General features: G+C 39.7%; 1 long non-coding RNA gene across 3 annotated transcripts in view; it reads right to left on the bottom strand.

The window, feature by feature from the left end:
- LOC135299040 (uncharacterized) overlaps positions 1-22522 on the bottom strand; it is an 83781-nt gene that overhangs the window by 14025 nt on the left and 47234 nt on the right. The window contains exons 4-5 of one of the 3 annotated variants that reach the window (XR_010361069.1): positions 6853-6977; positions 3292-3430 (exon numbers count right to left, since the gene is read on the bottom strand). The exons of 1 other annotated variant lie outside the window; for it this stretch is intronic. This is a non-coding gene — a long non-coding RNA (uncharacterized LOC135299040). The remainder of the gene's footprint in view (positions 1-3291; positions 3431-6852; positions 6978-22522) is intronic. One more of the 3 variants, XR_010361071.1, reaches the window with a different exon arrangement.

Below are 22522 nucleotides of genomic sequence, written 5' to 3'. Positions count from 1 at the left end.
TTTTTCTCATTTCCCAGACTGTCTGGGGAAAACATGCTGCAGTAAACAATCATGCCCTATTTTATTCCTACTTAAATGAATTATCATAATAATAATTACTAACAAAAACATCTGGTTTCTGCTCAGCAGACAGCAAATTCTTTGACACATTCCTTGCATTTCTCCTTCATCTTAGTCTCCAGGCTGAGGGTCTCAGGCTTTTTTTAGACCGGTACACATGCCAACTGCACAGCATGCCTGATGGAACAGATTTATGGAGAGACTCCCGATGACTATGAAATGCTTCCTCTGTTTTTTCTGCCTCTGGAAAATTATGCCTTTGTAATAATATCTTCTCTTTAGAGCATTTCCCTGCTTTTCATACAGATGACATTTGCATGTAAACAAGTTCTTGCTGTTTTTCTTCACTACTAAACAACAGCCAGGAAAAGTAATGTTCTCTTTGACATCATATTGGCCTTTTACTTTAGAATGATCCTAATGTCACTATTTAAGGTTTTGAATTAGAAAATAGGGCTGAGTTAGAAAATGGGGCTAAGCAAAAGAAGTAATCTAACTTTCAATTTAACCAATTTCTACTATACAGAGTGGTCTTATTTTTTGTGGAAAAGGGAAAGAAAAATTCAAATCAACTAATTTATGAATGTGAAACTTTGAACACTACTAACGTTAAGTACATTAACAACAGCAGATTTTGCATTTCTATAAAGCCTTTTACCAGAGGTTCTAGAATCGTGGCTCCTTGAGCTGCTCTGCCTCCAGTGAGTAATGCTGAAATGGAAAAGAGACCTCAAAAAGCAGCCATTAGTCCAAGAAGAACAGAAGCATGAAATAGTAGGAATGGGGAGAGGACCACTTGAGGAGAAATACTACCTGCCATGATCTCTGCACACTTTTTCTCAAGGTACCAGGGAATGTAAGGGCCCTTAGAGTCTTGCTGGGTTTTAAGGTGTGATATGCCTTAAAGGTATGAAGAAGCCTAGACAGGGTCCAAAAAGGTTAAGAAACCATCAGAAAGAAATAGCTTAACATATCAGCTAGGAGCCATGAGACTTAAAATGCAAATCCCAACTTTGGGGAGCCAGTCAGCATCTCTGGCCACTGGTGTTATGCAAAGCTTCTCAGCAGGAGCAGGCAGCTCTAGTGGGGGGACGGGCAATTGCACATTGTGGCTGCAGCCCAGGCTGCTCTGAACAATCTCTGCATGCAGCATGGCCTTTTCCAAGAGAGTCTGCCTGGGCAGTCACTGGCATTTCACCTCCATTTAATGGCCACATTTCTCACCTTCCATCCTTGCCAAGCCCTTAGCCCGGGGAGGTGCCTTTTCCCGAGCAGAGCAGGTGGGCAGGGTGCCCCAGCCGTGGAGGGGGCACACAGATGCCTCTGTCCCTGGGGTGTTAAAGGCCCCGGGGTGATAAGTTGCCCAGAGCTGTCTCAGGGTTGCTCTGCACTAAAGGCTCTGTGCTGGTGGACATATTTCAGCTGTACAGCAGCCCTGAGCTCCCTCAGCACTTCCACAGTACATCAGGTCACCAACCTCGTGTCCTTGCCAGAGGGACACGTATGCCAGCAGCACAAAGGGGATTTGCCAGAGCTTGGCTTGCAAATAATTTATTAATACTGAGCAGTTTTTGGATCTCAAAGTGTTTGGAAAAGTAAATAAATATTAGTCTCATTTCATAAATGGAAATGAGAAGCACTGAGACATTCAATAATATGTAAGGAGCCAAGAGCAGAGTTCAGGGGTCGGGACTTCTCTATCTGACCACTCATGCAATGGTCCTCTTTCTGTTTTTCAAATAATCTATTTATAGAGGCCATTGGTCTGCTGGCCAATTCCTGCTGAGCTCTGTAAATATTTGGTTTGGGTTCCCCATGATTCTGTCCTGCAATCTGTGTGATGTCACTCACAAAAAATAGCTTAGTCCTATATGTACTGATATAATGATATCATCTGTTTTATGTCTCTGTTTGAACCACAGATGCTTTACCTTTCTTTCACCTAAATTTAAGTTAATCACAACTGCCCATGATATGTTAGATTTGAAAGTTAATAATTATTAGCTCAAGTTTATAAAATCCCTCTTACAGGAAAGAAGCAATTAAAATTAAGAATGTATTCACTTAATAATAAAAGGCCTACATTAACACATGGATCAATATATTTAAATGCTTTCAGCAAATGACTATAAATCTTATTAAAATATTTTACATTCTTTATATATTTTTAATAGCCTCCTGTGAACTTTCAAGGTTATTTCCTCGTCACTTTTTCAAATTTTATGACACTGAAAAGTTATCTTTAACCTACCATTAAACATTTAAGAAACAAACAACCCATAGTCTTCCAAACACAAAATACTGCCAGAATTCTACTGTGTAAGAACATTTTTAAATACATGAAGGAAATATGAGAGAACTGTTATCTGTTATTTCTATTGTTATATGAACTTGAATATATTTACAGCTTACAATATGCGATCAAGAAATGAGTTTCTTGTGACACTGTATTGATATGCATCTTTACCTAGACAATAAACTTGGGTCCTGAGTATGAGCCAGCTGATTGATATCTAACTGAAGTTTTGCATTAATGGGGAAAAAAAAGAAGTATTTGCCTTTTAAAGAATATGCTAAGCATATGAAAATCATAATTTTAAACTATGATTAATTTGATTCTACTCTGATTTAAGCCCCTAATCTGCAGGCCATAGTAATACAAATAACCTCATGGATTCAGCTGCATATGAGCGTCAAGGCTTTAGTATGAAATTATCTGCTCCAAGTAGAAATGAAAACCAAGTGGAAATAGCCTTCATGATCCTAAAAGAGAAATTAATAAGAGCCAAACATGAATTTCAGAGGGAAACAACTTAGGATTTATCTGTGCCAATACCAGCCTCAGGTTGCCTTCATTTTCCAAAGGAAATGAAAAAAAACCACCATTAATTGCTGTTATGGCATATATCCATTTTACTATGTTGTCTTTCAGACAGACAGGACAAATAGTCCTCTGTTTAGTGGTTTGGTTTTTCTACTGCATTTCATAGATACAATTGACTAGATAGCATTGACTTTAAAAAAAAATTTAAAAAATAAAAAAGTAGTCATTTTATAGCATGCCTACCTCAAAAAATCTATTTGAGTGACTAAACTTTGGGGCCAAAACCTGTACTCGGGTATATGTGTCAATAACACCAGGTACACCTGAGACTGCATTCATTGTATTCATCAGTGCTTAGATCTGGCATCCCAGTCCATTCACCATCCATGTTATTGCATGCAGTGTACCTGTAAAAACACAGGGTTCCTCACAGCAGCTTGCACACTTGATAAAATTTCTACAGAAGCCTTCATAGACATGACAGGGAGGAGGAGATAGAAGAAAATCAGGGAAGACAACTGCTCTGCTGTGCAGTTTGCTTAGAATCTATGTGAGAAAAGCAAAAACAAATAAAAGGTCCTTCTGGATGCAGATATTGGTATGCACAGGCTAAGATTGCAATAACTTCACCTACATTTCTGTTGCACTCTTACATTGCCTTAGAAAGGATGGCAGTTCTTCTATTGTAAAAACTAGGAACTCTGTGCATCCCAGCTTCTGTGAGAGCTGGAGACAGCCACAGCATCCATATGGTATGGCAACAGATATTTCATCTCTACAAAGCACACAACAGAGAGTGTGATACCAAGAAATTTGCAAAGACCTTCACTTTCTCATTCCAATCCCATGATAAAATTAGATTCAATTAGTGGACATAAATATCCAATAGCAACAGGCACTGCTTTTAAATCACATAATGAATAAAAAACATGCAAGATGGAGGCCACAGATGAGTCAAGCCCAATTGACCCAAAAAAAGATTACACCAATTGTAACTCATTGTCTCTAAATAGCAATTCTTGAACCTCCACATTTTCTAATAATGCACTTCTGTACACAAAGCATTTTCTTCCTTACTGGCATCACCAGAGCACTCAGTATTGCTGAATATTGAACTGCTTCTATTTATGTGCCTAAGCATCGATTTAGGAGCCTATTTTAAGCATCTCAATCTGAAAAGGTTTCCATTTTCTCCATAAGAAATGACTGAAAGCAGCATTAGGGCACTGTCAAAATGTATAGCTTGAGTAGACTAGTAAGCCCCAGTAAAACTCTATGCAGATGCTCACTCACTCTCTTCATATCTTCCCCTCCTCCTTCAAAAGTTCCTTTGATTTCCAGATTCATGTGAAGCATTCAATTTACTCCAAGATCCCAGAACAGAAAGGATAAGAGGCTGGCAGTGGAGGGACCTCTGCTTCTTATACACAGAGGTGAGTCAGGCTGAGTCCCAAGGTGCAGGCTGCTGGTTTTGTTCTCTCTCTGCTCGGACATGGGCTGCCCCTTCTGATGAAGCTGAGGCTACCCAGTTACACAAGCAGGGAGGACATACAACCGCTTTGTGAGGAGCTAGGCTGCGCAGGGAGGCGAGCTCTTTTCCCAGGAATGGTTAAGGCAACAGCCCTGAAGGCAAATAGCCACTAGATGCTTTAATAGGCCTTGGACATAGTACTTCCTGTGAGGAAATCAAGTGCAACATTTGGGGAAGAATTATGAAAGTGGGAAGTTAAAATATATATATATATACACATATAATTTAAAGTAGGAAGGTTTGGAATACAGATAGCAATACAATGTAGGAATGTAGGGAAGTTCAGATAATGGAAAGGCCAGTACAGGTGAAACTGGAGTAAAGGCGGCATAAGACAGGACAGTTGACTGGCTAATAGACCAATGGACTTCTATCTGGATTATAATGGAGGAAGGTTTCTCAGAAAAAAAACCCCCAGTAGGTTGAAAGTGGCCTCAACTTCACTGGGAGGTGGGGGGAACATCTCTCTAAAAACAGACACTCAGGAGGGGAAGATTCCCCTCAGTGAAAAAAATACATGTTCTTCTTTCCTCAGACAGGGACAAGAAAGAAAACCTGTCCACAGAAGGGGCTTTGGTTCACATGCTGAAGGAAAAGGCATCTCTGGGAATGCAGAACAAGCCCAGGGTTGCAATGCAGTGCCATCACTCTCCAGTGGAAGAACCATACCCATCTGGCAGCAATGGTGAAGACAAACCCAAGCAATAATGTCATTTGTTACCAAACCCACAGCAGCACTCCTGAGCACCTATGACTGCAGTGTGGGCCTGGTTCTTACCTATGGAGAAAGAGGATAATGGAAACATTATTCCCACTGAAGAATATCTGTGTCCACTAGGAACATTATATTATGACCAGGTAAAATGCATGAGCTTAAAAGAACCTTCTGATGTGACTACAGCGTGGAACAAGATTTCTAGTGACTTTCAGAACATAACTTGAGATTCTCCCATTCTTTCAAAGAGACTTGGTAGTACAAAGGGACAAGAAAATTGATTCAAGTAACTTGCCAGGAGACACCCAGATGGACTGGGAAAACTGTGTTGCCTAATCAAGAAATTCAAATAATGAACGTGATTAATTAGTTTTTAAAATTCATTGTGAGTCTAATTCTAAAAACAATTTACTGGTTATTTTGAGAGAAGTCTGCCTGATTACCTTCTAGGGAAGCTATCTGTACTTGAATCATGTGATGTACTAACTTTGAATTAGAAAATATCTCTAAATATATAAATAAGTTAAAAATCTCTTCCCTGCAATTGTTGACAGATTCCAGCAACTTTTCCCAAATGTCTGCAGCAGGGAAGATACCAACTCTTCCCTCTCCCCTTCTTTCTTTCATCTGTAATTTCAGCAACTGCTGCCCAGACCAGGTAAGATAATAAACTGGACATTAGACTGTCCTATTTGGCATTCACTGTCCCAACTCACCATTGAATAAACCCTTTCTTTAGACTTGAATTTCTGACAATCTTGTCAAGCAACCTTGTCTTATGCATGCCACATTTGCTCCAGCACCAATCTTCTACGTCACTGCTTTCTCTTCCTCTGTTTTTCCTCTTTACCCGTTATTCCTGTGCTTCCAGAGGGTACCTGCCCTTCCACTCATCTAGACTCCTCTGCCTCCTACTTACACAAATTTTCCCACCATATCTTTCCCAGACCCATCAAACCATCCCAGGCCTCACAGTCCTTTTTAACTCAGCTTTATGACCCAGCCTACAGTTCACCAGCTGCTCTGCTCCTCTAAAGCTGCCTCATTCCCAAGCATATAAACCAAATGTTTACATTCCCCTCTTTTCCTCGATATTTTATTGATGTCAGAGTAGGTCTCCCTCTCCTCACATTATGTGAAAGCTCTTTACCAAGAGAGCAGTGAAGATCCAGATGAGTGTCAAAAAAATGTGTGACCCCTATCCTAAATGCAAATGCTCAAAGGAAACCGTGCCCAGCTGGATTCAGCACAGCCCAGCAAAATACTAAGGGGAAATAGTTGATGCCCTGAACAGAAAACATATCCACATTGATCTTGATTATGTCTAACACAGAAAGAGGTTAACAACTAACAATATCTCCTACCATGGGATTCATTATAATGTCAAAAGAGCTGGCATTTCTGGGACAATGGATTATTGTATTAGTGTGACACATCTTGCTACACAAAAATGGGGGCTGCATTTTGCCAGCACCAAAATGCAGGAGATTGTCTGCATTTTTAATACATTGAACAATACAGGGGTCATGTTTTTTCACTGGGATTATCAACTTGAATCTCTAAGAACAAGAACATCTCCTGGAAAGAAGACCTTATCTGTCATCTTGGGAATTGACATAAACTGCCAATGAATTTATCTGCGTCTGCTAGAGCATGCTCAAGTCATCACAGGATCAGGAGTTTACCTACGCAAAAATAAACAAACACAAATAAAGCATCTACCTGAGTCTCCTGACTTGCTTTATCAAATTCACAGCTGTATGGTTCCAGATGAAGAAGTAGAGATACTAGTTTTCTTATTAATTTTTCTATTTCAGAAATGTGGAAGGCTGAAGATTGCAACTTATCTGAAGATAGAGGACAGGAGGGAGGAGAAAGTAGAAGGATAACATACCAATGAAATGTTGACAGTTTTCTATTTTTTGCCAACTGTTGCTAAAATGACAGACAGTGATTTTTATGAAATGTATAATTCACAGCAAAATTGCCTAGATAACCAAGTTAAAAATGCCTTGTCTTTCCTAACAACATTATGCAGCAATCAGTAAAACCCAAAGTACATAATACAAACTGAAAATGCAAGAAAACAAATCTTTTCTTTTCCCCTAAGTCAACAAATTTTCTGAGCCCAAATAAAGTTCTTGGCTTTCTTTCAAACCTTCACAGCTTCTAATCAATAGTTTAGTCATACGATGAAAAATGATGTATCCATACTCCTCACCATTGACATTTGCTAACTGTCTCCAAGGTCGCATTGATTGTCAGTTGTTCAGTTTACCCAACTTCTGTTTTGAGCCAAATAATATGATCTTTGTTTCATTAATATTTAATAGTAATTTAGATTGTGCCAGATGATCTTAAAGCTCATTTAAATCAGCTTGAAGATAATATTAAGCTTTCTTCTAGTATAATCTATTACCATAAATGATTGTGTCATCTGCATATAAATGGTGAGTTGAATATGATAATGAAGTGCAAAGATTATCAATATAGAATGACAAATGCATCTGACTTAAAATAAATCCTTCAGGGACCCATTTATTGTGGTTTTAGTGGTAAGAGATGCATTGTTTCACTTCAAGTATTCTACAGAAAACATAAAGGATTTGGATCATGAGTTATAATATTTATCCTGTGTGAAAAAAGAAAATAAAAATTCCAAATTATACAAAATTCTATTTTCAAGTGTGGCAATTACAGGTTGTATAGATCTGTGTAGTTTATGTGCTTTCATACATCAGGCTTTGGTCAATTATTAAGTTTTTTTGAAAGAGCAATTACAACAAAGAATGTGTTTTATTTAGACCTAGTTTAGTTCATGTTTGTTTTTCACTAGCGGGTCATTTAAATTAGTTCATTCCAATTACTGTTAAATGCCTTGCCCATTAAAGAAAAGTACCTGAATGCAGAGACCCAAAACTGTTTCCTCTAAAAACAACATCTGTGAGGGCTGCAGGGAAGCCCTGTTTGGCAATAAGGCTGCATTTAAAATAATTAAATTGCCCAATTCTCTAGACTCATGGGTTTAATCAAAATGAGTGGACAATTTCAGGGTCAAAAGGAGCTATTTTGACAGTAAGAAATACTAATAAATACATTAAAAATTGTTAAAAACAGTTGAAGAGAGTGTAAGGGCATTTACCAGCAGATATTGTCTAAGGACACTGTATAAAGTAGTCATGACACGACAATGAGGAAAATACAGTGAGGTGAAAGGGACAGGTGAAACTCACACTTGGTGAGAGCTGGAAGAACAGATATGCTGGACAAGCTCTCTCCTTTGCTTTTCAGTCCAAATCTTCCCACTCAAAATTTCAGCTTTTTTTATATCACAGTGACCTTAATATTTGTAAAATTTTACATATTTCAACTAATCATTCTGTTTGGATGGAAGTACTGATGGAAAGAGATCCATTTTGGTCTCCTAGCATCTCAGCTCAAAAGCTCTCAGCATTTGTTCTGGCAGATTCATCTGTTGCAATAAATTGGTCATAAACAAATCTGGACCAGAAAGAGCAAGTTTTATTTCTTCAAGAATAAATTCTGGAAAAGCCTTGTTAATGTGATCATGGGAGTAAGAAATGTGGAAAACAAGACCAAGTTACAGAAAGGACTGTAAATTAAACTAAGCGATCTCCTGAACCCAGAAAATTAATTTTGCAGTGGAGTCCCTATGGAATCCAGTCCTCAAGCAAAGAATTTTAGGAGCAGCAAACAAGATTTCTGGGTGTGTGCACCATGTAGGGATGGTCTCTGGTCCTTGTGTAGACCAGAAAGGAATTTTCTTTTCCTTCCTTAGTCTATCATTTACTTCTAGAAACTGGATGGCCCAAAAACCAGGATGTAAACAGACTACAGCTGTGTTTCTAGTGATGCAAAATTCTCACATGAATGGTGTCCTGCTCACACACAAAGGATTAAGCTATTCATCGGATTTAGGATCAGGAGGACATCTGTTCTCCAAGGCAGATTAGCAAGGATCAGAGGGGTTTTATTTGTCCTAACAGTAATTTAGAACATGATCAGCTTCTTGGGATCACACAGAAGTTAATTTTATAAATATTTTGCTAGTGCACAGACCTGGAAGACTAGAAATATCCTCCACTCCTGCTTTCTGCACGTGACATAGTACAGGTGCAGCTTTCAGATTTTTACTACAGCTCTAAATTTCTCTTAAGCATTGAGAATGATGATATCTGGTGTTACAGGATGATTTATGGATGTTTCTGAACTTGTATCTATGGTATGTTTGTCTGCCAGAACAAGCCAGGAGGGGTTCAGTTGCCCAGATGCTGCCTGCTGATCCTGCATTCCTACTCACCTACGCATATGTACATTGAGTGCAGTGTGCTCAAATAAACTCCCTGTTATTCCAGAGATGTCCAAGGTACAGGAAGCAATATTGAGCCACCTTTATAAATCAGATCCTACCGGAAAACTTCCCACACATACACCCCATAAATTATAAGGCTACGTACATGTCAACAGTAGCACTATTGTATAGTAGACGTAAAAGCATGAGCACAGACAGATTGTTCCCTTTGTAGGGGACAAAGGGTGCACAACTCAAAGTAGAGAGATGGTTTTTCAGTCCTTATCACTTTTCTGTACCAATTTTTTCTGATTAAACTTTGAATGCAGCTCAATGTCAGCTGGAATGCAAAGCAGTGTGAAAATGATGAATGATTATGGAAGCATTCTTATAAAGTAGAGCTATTTATTATTTGATTGAGATTTGGCATTAATGATTAATTTTTAGTCTTTTTAGCATGTAAAGTTGTAGCATTTTGCTTCGTTCAGGTTGTTCCCTTAAGAATCAGCTAGGACACTGATGATGACTTTGAGGAAAAAAGTCACCAAACAAAAAAAACTAGAATTTGTTTAAGCTCATCATGTAAAAGATTTTGATGGTAAAAACTGCAGAAAGGTCAAGCCTTAAATTACTAAGTTTATATTTGAAATTAAAAAAAGCCTCTCATTCCTGAAAGTACAGTATTAGCTCTTAAAAGAGAAAATACAACCAAACAAGCTTTTCTTTTGTTGGTTTCAAGCTCAAATCCAGACTACCTGGGTAGATACTAAAATTGTTGTCATCTCATGCATACCTGGTGTCTCTCTAGATCAGTTCAGTAAATCTCACCTCTAACTCACTGCAATCCTTTGCAGTAAATGACAGGAAGTACAGGCAACAAAAATCCCATGTGGATCCTGAAAGTCCACACCACTTACTAACCTTCTGCTAGTAAGAAGGAAGGACTGTTCCTTTTTAGGAGTTGGTAAGCACGCCTCCGCCACAAAGTTAATCCAGGCTCTTGCTCAAGCACCTGTAATCTACAAAGGTAACCCACTGACACAAGTTATAAGTAGTTTAGAAGTGCAGACTGACTTTCACAGGCTGGAACAGTGTCACAGCTCAGACTCAGAGGTGAGTAACATACAATGAGAATGAAAGGGGAGCTGGAGAGGATGAGGAAGGGAAATACTTCAGTGTCCTTGATCTTCCTTCCCCATCTCCTGCAATTCTTAAGGGACGGGGTGATGAACAATATGTACAAGACAGATTTCTAACAGATGGGTAAGAGAACAGCAACTTTTCCTCACTGCCATCACCATCACATCCACCTGTGAGGGAAGGAGTATTTTAGTACTTGTGTTTTCTGTAGCACCAAAAACTATGACCAAGAAGTCAAGGAGGTCAGAGAAGACAGTATTTCATTAATCCAGGTGAGTAAAGAGGAGGACTTGAACAAAAGTTGCAGTTCTCTGAATAACATGAAAAAAAGCCTGATTCTCATGGTAGTGGTCTGGAGACACATTAAAATTCAGAACCAGTCTTGATGGCAAGGACAGGAAAAAGGAAGAGCTGGAGGCAATTTGCAGGCTACAAAAGCTCCAGTGACAAAAGGTTAGGGGTACTGGGACAGTCTACTAATCTGCCCATCAATGTACAGCTTCTATTTAATGCTCTGAATATCTTTTGTACTTTGATACTCAGCAATCCAGTATGGATTAGAAGTACTTTGTGGGCGAAAACTTGACCATGGTGGAGAGGGCAAAGCTGGGCCCTCAGCTGAAATGGCCTTACTCTAACAGGCCACAGCTTTAGTCACTGACCTTTAGTGACCACCTGGCCGCACTCTGAAGAGTCAGAACTCACAGCATTACAGAAAAAAATAAGAAAAATAGGAAAATTTGTTTAAACAAAATTGTGTACTACAAAGGGTTTGACACATACAGGTGCAACAGGCTCTGCAAAGAGAAGTGAAGGCAGAAGCTCAGCTGGTTAGAGCCTGGTGCTAAAAATGCCAAGACTGTGGGTTCTATCCCTCTATGGACCATTCACTTAAGAGTTGGACTTGATAATCCTTGTGGGTCCCTTCAAACTAAGAATATTCTATGATTTTGGGCTCTCTGAAAACACTGTCCAGAACTTAGAAGACCTTCAAGAAATGAAAGACTATCAAGGAGAGAATTCTTTTTTTCAGGTATTACTACTCATATGTCACCATTCTCCTGCTCTCTCTGTGTGACACAGATCTACTTGTCTTGCACCTATGTGAGCAGAGCTGGATAGAAAGCAGTCACCATCAGTGTCCTTTTCCCTCCATTTCCCAGAGGAGAGTGCTTGCAGAGGTGAAACTAGGGATGGTGCTTGAATGCTGCCAAAGCTCAGTTTTACTTTAGAAACAAAGAGGATCATCTGGGGCTGGGTCTAACGCAGCTGAGAAAGAAATAGGGATAAAGGACTGCAGAAAAACACCTACAGCTTTTCAACATACTAACCTAGCCCCACTGCTACAAAAACATAGGTCTACCTCACAAAACAGGGGCATGAAAGAGACTTCGGTGGCTTAAGTTTAAGTGGTGCTAAATGAAATGCAGATAGTATCACTGAAAGAAAGCAAAATGTGTTCTTGAACCCCCATTGACTTACTCTTTTCCAAATCGTCTACAACAGGTGGCAGATCCTAGATGCAATGTATTTTGTACCTTGCAACAGCTGTGAAGAGGATACTGACTGAAATGTTAAGGAGATACTGCTTGTTGCAACTGTCTCACATGACCAAGAGCAGTTCCAGAATTCAAAATATTTCCTTGTTCTGAAGTTAAATTGGGCTACTGTGACATTCATTCTGCAATTTAATACTCAAAGACTATGAGAGACAAACAGATAGAAAGGAATGGGAGTAGAAACCTGCAACATTTCCCACATTTTTATAGATTTTTATATGAAATTAGTACAAGATCAGGTAAAGAGCTTTTTAATATTTCAGACTTCAGGAGCCAGTTCTTCAGCTAGTGCAAGGTGGTGCAGTTCTGTTGACTTCAGCTACGATTATTCACATTAGTCAACAGTTGCTATACACACCCTGTGCAGTTCCATACTTACAGCTTCATCCAAACCAAATTATAATGGCCAAATTAAAAATCTAGCTAAAACATCTGTTAACTGACTTCCAAAGTAGACGCCAAAACAGCTGAGTAACACCAGACTAGACTATCTAAAACTACAGGGCTTTTTTCCTAAATAATCAGGGCGAAATCAAAAGGAGGAAGCAAGTGAATGAATGAATGATTGAATCAGTGAGCTTCATTTAGGGCCTTCACAGAACCATCTCTTTTTGTGCAACTTGAACATAATCTATATATTTCCTCAGATTAGTATGAAGACTATCCACAGAAATGCACCATTTCATTATCATCATCAGAAAACAACACAACATATAGGGCATCTTAGAGAAGACCATAAATACACATTACAGTAACTCCCTTTTTGTCTATATGAAGTTCTTCCAAATGCAAGGACCCAGAACCATAGAGCTCAGGGGTTTTTTGTTGTCCTTTTTTTTGTGTGCATGTATGTGTTAAATAAGCATTCTAAATCTGGTTTTTTTGTTATTGGCAATGAAATTGTAAGAATCAATACATACTATCAAGAATACAAAGTTAATTTAAAATATGGGACTATGAGTATATATAACAGTTTATCTGCCTTCTATATTATAAATAAGTCTGGGCAACTCTCCTAGTACCCATTAATGTTCAATATAACTGTTTTCAGAAATTAAACATCCTACAACTTGATAAATTAAATACACTTATTACATTGTATATATATATAAGATGCATGATATCATCATCAGTGCATAAAAGATCAATGGATGCTTCTATATTAAAAATAATTTAGAAGACGATTATAATTTATAATTTAATTTAATCCACCTTAAATTGGAAATGTTTATTCACTACCCAAAAATCAATTACTTTAAAAAATGCATGGATTCACATTTTGCTACTACAATCACTTATTTTCCACCTTCACCCTAATATTGAAATGAATAGATTTTAGAAAACCTCATAGGCAAAAATAAATATACAGATATACCAAGATTTTTGTATCCATGTCTTCCACCTGCATATACATTTACTATTTCTTCATTGATACAGCATTTTTATCCTTCAAAAAGATACTTAACAACTTTTCTTCACCAAAAAAATGAGCAAAAGTGAAGGGAACCACTGAAATTCAGTCTTGTCAGCTGTAGCGCAGTGACAATCAGAGAATCAGTGGTAAACAAGGAAAGAAAGGAAGGAAACAAGGAAAACAAGGAAAGCCCAATTTATGGGCTAAATTGTGGCCACATGATCTTCATGAAACTCAACTGTAATAAATCTGAAGCAGACTCCCTGAAATCATAGGGACTGCCTGTAACATCTGCTGGCTCTGTCTCCATTTGATTTAAATAATGTGCTTGTTAGCACCATTTCCCTGCAGCCTGTGCTGTCCAGGCATCTTTAGACTTCCAGCAAACATTAGCACACAAACAGCCAGGGGGACTCCCAAGCTTCAGCTCGCAGCCTGTGGACCACACGGTCTGCAATGAACACCCCCTGTTAACAGCATTCCAGTCTGCCATGGAACTGCTGCCTGTCCTTGGGCAGGTCTGCTCTCCTCTCTTCACTCCAGATTGGTGCCAGCACAGCACTTCTGACACCACGGTCTTGTTATGCTGCCATTAGAACCAGACCTGACTTGTGGTCTACTCACAAACAGCTTGCTCAGGTACTCTTTCCTGGGGAGAACTGTCCATGTTCTCCTGGTGACCACAATGCACATTCCCAAGGGGAAGGCCCACAGCATGGCTGTGAGAGAACAACATGGAGGGCATTATCAGTTTGTAATAAAAGTGGAAACAGAATGGTGGTCATGGCAGATAACAGGTTAAAGATTACTTATTTTGATCCTGTGTACTTCTACTCTATATCCAATATGGTCCAGTTAGCAAGCCACTTGAAGAATCTTGATGTGCAAAAGGCCTTCAAGTACCAGTACTTGCCCTTTTCCAAACTCCTCACTGATAAGGTCCCCTCACCTCTACAGCAAAACAGGACCAATTTCAAAATCTGTGAAACACCACTTTGAAGAGACCTTTAAAGTAACCTTCTTGCTTTATTGGTTGGACTCAGATCTCAAAGTTCCTCCATTTAGTAAACTTTTCTTCAAAGTATTTCTGCTGCATTTACTGATTTCATTTATGTGTTTAGATAAACCATTAAAATACCAGAGAAAACATACAGCAGTTCCATTAAAATGACACATCAGATTCAATCCTAATGTCTATGAATAACCTCCAACATTTTATCAGTAGTGCACCATCAATTTTGCACTTAGGCTACCATTCAAAAAGTCTTTTTTGTAGCTTCCAGACATGCAGCTTTCCCTGTGGACAAGGCTGCCCTCTCCACCCTGCTGCTTGCAACAAGAGCTCCACCATAGCAGGCTGCTTTGGAAGCACCCTGCAGAGGTGCTGGGGTCACCACAGCTGTGTCACCAGAACATTTGACCTGACCTAAATTAAGGGCCCCATCCTGATGTAGGATCCTTTCACACATCCCCTGTATATATGTTACTGAAAAATTAGTAACACAGAGCTCTTCTTGTACCAGCAATAAAGAATTCTCAGGGGAATTGAGAATCCTTGAGCCTACCGTTCTTTTTCCAGTATAATTTACTGAAGGCTGAAAGCTGGCTACCCTAGAAGGTGACTGTGCTTAGCATCCTGAACCTTCAGAACCTCCAGCCATAAAATGAGAATAAAGCTATTTCCCTAATTCATGGGAATGTGAAAATCAAAACTGCAAGGCATCCAACTTACAAGGTGAGAGGGATAATAAACATTCTATAGAGGGCTGGGTAAAAAAATAATTTTGACAAATAAAATACTTTGATTTAGCACTCCCTGGATACGCACAAGTGTTCACTGAAAAAAAGTGTAAAATGCAAGACCAAGAACCCCAAAGTTTTAACAGGCCTAATTGAATTTACTTCAGGCTCTTACTCCCCTAGCTGGGGAGCCCATTTAGGATGCTGGTTGATCTTACATACAGTAAAACATAAGCTACAGGACAGTAAGGGGAATTTCAGATTAGACTATCAGCTTCTGAATTCTCTATTAAGTGGGTTTAAAAGTGAACTTTATTGTTAGGTGGTTTTAAGGTGGGTTTTTTGTGTCTAATTTCTGAACTATTACGCACATGTGCATTCTTCTAAAACTGACAGGTAACTTGGTTCACTTGTGAAACTGAAATGTAACCTTTAATTTTACAGCCTATACTTTAGAAAATTATGCCTTTGAGTGGCTGAGACTTTTGGAAGGTGGGAGTGGTACACTAACCACATAAGAAGTGGAATGCCACAAGAGAATTCTTTGTGCTGTGAATAATGAGTCAGGAATACAGTTATGAGAAGCACATAACTCACTCTTTCATCAACATGCAGACTCCTTCCTAAAGCTATTCTCATCTTCTGCAGCCACCGGTAAAATGCATAGACATAAACTCAGATCCAGTATAAACAAATGAAATGTAAATGTCAGTGTGGCTGCAGCTACCTCCCCTAGAGCTGATTTTGCCACAGGATCAGGCTAAATGTAAATAAGAGGGAAAGTACAGCACTTTGAATGAAACATATCAATTTAAATGAAATAAGGCTACTTATTTTATCTCACAAACCATGATCCAAATAAGATTATCTGGATTTCTGGGAAACAAGCCCTGAAGAGCAGTGAGTATTTGCCTTTTGTGGCACTTGAAAATCTTTGGGCTAATTCACAGCCCACAATTTGCAGCCCAACTCAACAGCAGTGCAGTGCTGAGCTCTCGTGGCCTGTCCCTTTGGTGTGTGGGTTACCTTGCTAAACAGAGCATCCCCAGGAGCAGATCTCCCTGGGAGCATGGACAAGTAGATACAGGATGACTGCCAGCCTCCTACGCTCTAGGGATACTTAATCCAGTCTCTGGAAGCGTGTACATAGACACTCTCCCCCTCCCCAGACACCACACCCTGCAACAGCTGAAGGAACAGGCCTTAACTCTGCTGTAACTTGTCCAGCATGTTCAGTTTTGTAGCCTTCATTTGACTCAAGCAAGGTTTAGTTCTGATTAAACCTGTCACAGCTGGTTTGCTTCCCTAAACAAGACAAAAAAATTACTGAAGCACCTCATTGGTGTTTTCTAAATCTTCAAAGACAACCTTGAACAAGCAGGACAAGTTTACACAGCTGTAAGTATTATTGCATTAATATAATCTTTCCATCTTCAGGAATAAAATATATAAGAACCATTATTTACAGTATGTGGTGGTGCTAGATTTTTTTAAATCACAGAAAACCTTGATCTTAATAGCCTGTTTTCCCCGAAATTAGCATAAGCACTCTTTTCCTTTAAAAATCCGGGCTAAGTAAGAGCCCGTACAAATCTCCTTTTAGATATGGGTTTCAGCTCTTTAGGAATTTTTATTTGTGATTCTTGAAATAGCTTTCAGCCTGATCCTTTTTCCTAGAATCTTTTCTGGGAAATATACACACAAAGTTTTCCAAATAGACTGCTTTAATTATATTGTTATATACTGAACACAATACTGTCCAAAATACAGGGTTTTTTGGGGAGATGTGATAACAGATGGACATTCTGTGCCATGGATTGGTCTAGCTTGCTTTGACCCATGGATGACAGACCACCTCAGTCCCTTTCACAGGCTGACAGTGCAAAGATGGCCTTTGAACAGAGGCTTCTGCAGCATCAGATGAAATAAGACTTGTGATTATTTCTAAAGTAATTGTTTTATATAGGGTATTATAAACAGTAATAATATTTATATTTAAAGAGCAGAGGTTCCAAATTACACGATATCCATCTGATCAGTATATACTTTGTAACTCCACAGCAATACAAGGGGTGTTTTCTGAGCACATGTAAACCATGATTAGAGCTTCACATTGCAATATTCATATTGAAGCCTATGACAGTTATCACACAACACCCTTCCAGGACCTGGCAGCTCTGACACTGGTAATAGGGAGCCATCAACATCAACAGAACAATATCTTCTCGTTTGATACTGGTTTAAGGCAAGAGATTGACAATTATACAAGGAGAAGCACACAACAAGAAGGCGGCTCAGTGCAAGCAGCAGAGTGAGACAGTGTTTGGCCAGACCCATGAGGCTGAAGGAGCTGCTGGCACTGGGGGTGAGTCTGCAGCACCCATCTTTCTCCTCTCAGTGTGGGGCACCACCGGGCACAAACGAACGAGCACAGACCCATCCAGCAGGCAATAATAAAATAAGGAGTGAGATCAAATCAAAGAAAGAAACCAGACGTTTTATCCCATTCCCCTAAGCACTTGATTGTTAAAGCTGCTGTGATTGCCTTGGGCAAAGTTTGACCCACTGACTGTCCTGAAATCAAATACGGTGGCACATTTTTGAAAAGTACAACTACTATCCACACATCTCAGACATTTTCAGGGACATTGAGTTCAAGTAAACTGCCATGGAATAAGCACAATTACATTTTCTTCTCCTACATTACCCTGCAACTCAGTCACATTCTGGTTTAAACTTTTGACTCACTTAATTTTTATGCTGGTTGTTCATTTTATAATCCAGTTGTTATATGTTTCATTCTCTTTACTTATTTCCTTTTGCAATCATCCTAGGATAGGGACTAATTATTTTAATAGCTCTCATTACATCATGTTGGTGCATTAGCTTTTCTTTTTAAAATGGAGTTACATTTATGCAACATCTTTATTCTTTTTATTCTCACTAAACCACAAGCAAAATGGCAGACTCCCCTATGAGTTATAGCAATAAAAAGTGCTTTTAGCAAACTTTTCAACAACAAATCAGGAGAATGGGAGTGAGCATGATCACAGGGTTGGAAAGACTCATGCCCAAGAAATTAAAATGAGAGAAAACAGTGAAAAATCAGTGCATCTAAGTACCCTAAGCAGGCTTTAAAATTAATAAATGCTTGAAAACAGGACCACTCTAAAATGACTTTATCAAATATACAAGCTTGAGAAGGACATGTGGAGACACCTTATGATAACAGTAAATTTGAAAAGGCAAAATAAAATAACCCCTGGAATTGGAAAAGAACTGCCTATTTTGACTATCAGCACAAAGCAAAAGCTAAAGGCTAGCCCATTCATCTTTACTGCTCTAAAATTTCTACTAGAAGGTCCTAGAAGATTGATAAGGCTTCCATTTCTTCATTCTACCCGAGACCTTATCTCTGCTATCAACTGGTTTAGAATCTTGTCCCTGGCAATGGTGTCACTGGCTTCTGACTGAAAACGTTTTTTCTCTTGTGTTTATAAACATCCACAGGATTAATGTCAGAAGGAATTGGGAAAAATATTACATTGGGAGGGAACCTCTGAAAGTGTCTAGTCATGGGACAACTCTGCAAATAATTATACTAAACACAGCAGCCTGAAAAGGATGTGTGGAAACACCTTATGGTAACAGTAAATGTTAAAAAGCAAACTAAAATAACCCCTGTGTGTATGCATACACATCTACATGTATAATCATCTAAATTCCTCCTCTCCAAAGTGAGCAATTTTGATGATCAAACAGGTTTTCTCTTACCCACATCTTTGCTGCTTGCATAGCCCTGATTATAATTAGTCCCTTATGCAAATGGCAAGTGAAGCCTTGGGAGGAGAAGCGTCTCGGAAACGGGAAGGAAGTTTCTTGAGAAAATATCAGGAGAGAAAGAGAGGTGTCCAGATTCTTGGACATAACAGATATTTGCACTGCTGGCAGAGCTTACAGATCTCCTCAGTCATGTGTATCCATTTGTTTATGCCTGTGCCTGCATCTGTCCCAGACACACACCTCCCATTCAGAGAAAAAAGGCTCACAGGTTCCCTTCAACCCCACCCCATATTTGCTCACCCTCTTCAAGGCAAACAAACCAAGGCAGTGCAGCTCAAGGAGGAATGCAGGTTGGCAGGGACCCATGAAAATGTCTGCTCAGCCCCCTGCTCAAAGCAGAGCTTCCTCAAAATGGCACAGGACTTTTTCCCAGGAAGTTTTGAGGATCTCCAGAGATGGATTTTCTGCAGCCTTGGTTGAAACAGCCTGACTCAGGACTTATCCACATTCTTTTGGAAACTTTTTTCCCCAATTCTCAGACAGATCTGCCCTTGCTCCAGCTTGTTGCCTCCTGTCCTTTTCCTCTATGCATCTCTGAGAAGAGTCTGTCTTCTCTGTGGCTCCTGGCAGGTATTTGAAGGGAAAAATTCCATTGCCCTGGCCTGCTCTTTCCTATGCTGCACCACCCTTGGGGCCTGCTTTGGATTTTCTCCAATCTGCCAAGAGTGGTCTTGTTCCAGGAGGTCCTAAATCCGGACACATGGAGTTCCAGATGAAGCCTGATGAGCTACTGAGCCAAGGGCCACCATCCTTTCCCTGTGCTTGGCAGCCACACTCGTGCTCAGGACATGGATGGCCTCCAGCACAGCAAGGATCCCCTCCTGACCCTGTTCTGCTTCTCCTGCAGGGCTGCCCTGGCCTGCAGCCCCCACTTGTGCCCTGAGCATCCTGGCACCAGCTCCCTCAAAGTCGGTGTCACCTGAGAAGCTCCTCAGGGCAGGTCCTTTTGTCCTGGTGATCAGGTTGTCAGGCTGCAGATGTGAAGCAATGGCAGACCCAGAAGTGACTCATGCCAAGAATGCCAGGCATAGTGAGCCTGCAGCTAAAGTATGATAATACTGCTGGAATTTTAAGCCTGATACTTGAGCCTTTTTTTTTTTTTTCATTTTGTAATTCTGTAATTCATATTTCCTAAACTTGACTACAGGGATACTCCAAGAGGCAGTGCTGAAAGCCTTGCTAAAATATATCTACTGCTCTTCTCTCATTAAGAACCAGTTTTTTCAACACAGAAGGCATTCTGGAGGTTGATCATCTTCAGTTCATCCTTCAAAATCTGCATTGTTTCCAGCCCCCTTGTTATCCTCCACATGCCTGGAAATAGTGTCTATGTCAAAATTTTCAGGGCTGGGGGGATGTAAGACTGTCCAACCTATAGTTTTCTGGATGTCTTTTTTTGGAAAAAGAATGCACCATTTCATTCTTTCCAGTGAACAGAAACCTCCCCAGATTGCCACCTCTCAAGATAAGAACTTAGCTTTACAATGTCATGTGCCAGCTTCATCAGCATCCTTAGATGCAATCTGCCTTATCTGATGGATTTTATACATCCAGTGCACTTAACATAGTCCTTAACTTGCTCTTTCCTACCACGGATAGAAACTCTCTTCCCAAAAATCTCCATTGCTAGGTGCAATCTGGAGATCTGGGAGGCCTACACACACGTAGCTGCTGTAAATACACACACACAGAGACTCTGCATGCAGAGTACTCAATCAAATGACAACTATATATATAGAAACCTGCCTACCTGTCAGTGGTAGTATACTAGACAATTAAATACAGCAAGAGACTTAATTAAAATTGCTTACAGCACATGAGGGGACTTTGTCAGTACAAGGATACTGGCCTAAAGGAGCACTGTTCACCTGAGAACAGAAATATATGCCCACAACCCATCTGACAACAAATGATTTCCTACTTAGCTACTAATAAATGACATGGTATTTCATAGGGGGCACTGCTAATAGTGAATATTTACAATGAACTTAGTGTCCAGTCAGTGCATCTCACACCGGGGAAATGAAACCAGATTTGGGCATCTGCCAGTACAAATTTCAGTTTGGATTCTGTGTCTTTTTCTTGTTTTCCAAACTCTGTTACCCTGCATGTGTGCTGTGTTTGAAGCATGTTGACACTCTGTCTTGATGCAGCTGGCACCCCAGATCAATTCCTGGATGCCCAACTTGAAAGCACTTGAAAGGAAAACCACAGGGTTGGCTCTCAAGCTTTCTGGATTTTCGCTGGCCCAGCATAGCTTCATCCCAGCAGAGTTCCTTTATTTTGTATATCTTCTCTAAAAACCATGGACACTTACTAATATCCTGTGTACTAATTTGATTTTCCAGTAGCTATCACAACATCAACATCATAATTAAAAACATCCTTTCCTAAGAAGCACTCTGAACTTTGAAAGCAATCTTTTTTTTTATTCCTGCAGTTCAGTCCAATCTACCTCCAACACTCAGCTTCCTTTTGATCCTCCCCTGCAGAGATGGCCAGAGTAGCATTACTGCATGTTGGTGATTCTGACCAGCAACTAAAAACACTATCTGCACTCAGACTTTATCTGGCTTTTGTTCTAGTTCCTCACAAGCTAGTTTGGATTAAGGCACAGCCCACTGCATATACAGAAAGATTAAAAGATTCCCAGTTTTTGTACATCTTAGCCAAAAAAGCAAACAACCACCACTCCCTGCAGCAGTTATGGCTCTATTGAAGATGCGGTTTCCAGCACCAATTCTACAAACAATTCTCTGTGGCAGTCAAATATCTCCTGCTAAAAGCAGTTGATGAGCTTAGGTTGTTGCTATCCCTTACATGCAGCAGCTCTGACATGGCTGTGCAAAGCAAAGCCCTGCTTTCCCCACCTAGGGGGACAGACTCCCATACTTCTGATGTGTAAAGACAATAATATCCTGCTCTATCTCAACACCAAGGATAGCACTGGCAACAGCACTTCTGAAGCCCCCTCTCACTGTTTGTCTTCTCTCCAGAGAGCCCCTCTTTAGATGCCAAGGTACACTAAAGTCCTGTGCCTGAAGCTTCATGTCAGTTCACAGTATTAATGAAGCCATTAGGGATTTTCATTTTAGAGAATGCTTTATGATTTTGATACCTGATCAGCTTCTAATCAGGTAAATCTAATGTGGGGAGAAATTTAAAAAGATGTTCTCTCTCACTGCTCTCACTGTTCATTTTGTCTGCATGTGGTCATGCAGGGTAGTCTTATCTTTACTCAAATGCTAATAAAAAGAGACAGTTCCACATTATGAATATCTCCTCATTCTTCAGGCACAGCCAACATTTTTACATATTCATAGCCAACTTGAAGGCAAACATAAGGACCTGGCAACTAACATTTTTCTTTAAGAGATGAGTGAG

The sequence above is a fragment of the Passer domesticus genome, chromosome 4 (assembly GCF_036417665.1).
Source record: "Passer domesticus isolate bPasDom1 chromosome 4, bPasDom1.hap1, whole genome shotgun sequence".
NCBI lineage: Eukaryota > Metazoa > Chordata > Aves > Passeriformes > Passeridae > Passer > Passer domesticus.
This window is presented reverse-complemented; position numbering and strand designations above follow the sequence as displayed.